Raw genomic sequence first — 1,379 nt, forward strand, 5'->3', positions numbered from 1 at the left:
GCTCCTTGGAGGCCACGATGGCCAAACTTCGTCTCTCATACCTTGGACATATTGTCAGGAGGAACCAGTCGCTAGAGAAGGATATCATCTTTGGTAAGGTGGTGGGTCAGAAAGAAAGAAGAATACCCCCAATGAGATGGATTGGCAAAGTGGCATCATCAATGGGCTCAAGTGTGACAACAATTGTGAGGTTGGCCTGCCACCAATGTTTTGTTCTGTTGTGCATAGGGTTGCTATGAGTCAGTACCGACTCGATGGCACCTAACAACAACAACAATATGCCTACATGAGTTAAATTTTTCTTTCCTGAATCTGTAAACTTAGTTCTCATGTAAAAATAAAATTGTCCCACTTTTCTATATGTTTGTTTTTAAGTCATCGGGGGTAAGCCTGCACTAATTTTTTTTTTTTTTTTTTTAATGCCTTCATATATTCTTCATTAGGCATATCCACATTGCTTAAGAAGAAAAATCTATTTGAAAGAATGTCATACACTTTTGTCCTGTTTTTCAAGGTACGTCTCATCAGTCAACTGTGCCAATGACGGCATATATATTGTTACATGAAATTGATTTTTTGCACTCAGTACATCTGGAAAACGTCTGTCACATACTTGTTGCTTTATAATGCTTCACGATGGTGAACTGCTTATCAGTATTTGTTTTCTGTGTTTTCAAAATCTTGTCTTAACTTTTGTAAATATCCTGTTAATGACTGGTAGACATTTGTGCATGTCTTTATATTTTTACTTCTGAGTCTTCGAGAGTTTGGTCTGATGAAAATCCTGCAATATATTATACTACATAGCCAGCAAAAGTACATACTCCAGTGGTTGTATTTTGTTGGTGATATTTTTAGCTTCCCCTTTAGCATCTCCTTTTTGTTTCTAGTCTTCAGCAATATTTCTAAGGCATCTAGAATCTGAGTGTACAATTCTAGGATTGCACTTTCTGCTGTAGCATGCACAACATATATTAGAAAGGCTTTTAGTACTTAGTCATTGCCTAAATGTTTTAAGAACTTCCCATCAGTAAGCAGAGATGATAAAAAATATGTAGAGTAACTGAAGAGTAGAAAAAACCCACCAGCTTCCAAACAACAATCTACTACGTCCTACAAGTTACGTGGTATACAAAAGGCATATTTGTTACTTTCTAAATTTTTCTCTTGTATGCCTTTATAAAGGAATCTTGCTAGTGCAGTGGTTAAACACTCAGTTGTTAACTAAAAGGTCAGCAGTTCAAACTCACCAACCCACTCCAAAAGAGAGAGATGTGGTGGTCTGCTTCTAAAAGCTTTACAGCCTTTGAAACCCTACTGGGCAGTTTTACTTTATGCAATAGAGTTGCTATGAGTCAGAATCAACTTATCAATAATGG

The sequence above is a fragment of the Chrysochloris asiatica genome, unplaced genomic scaffold, assembly GCF_000296735.1.
Source record: "Chrysochloris asiatica unplaced genomic scaffold, ChrAsi1.0 scaffold00094, whole genome shotgun sequence".
NCBI lineage: Eukaryota > Metazoa > Chordata > Mammalia > Afrosoricida > Chrysochloridae > Chrysochloris > Chrysochloris asiatica.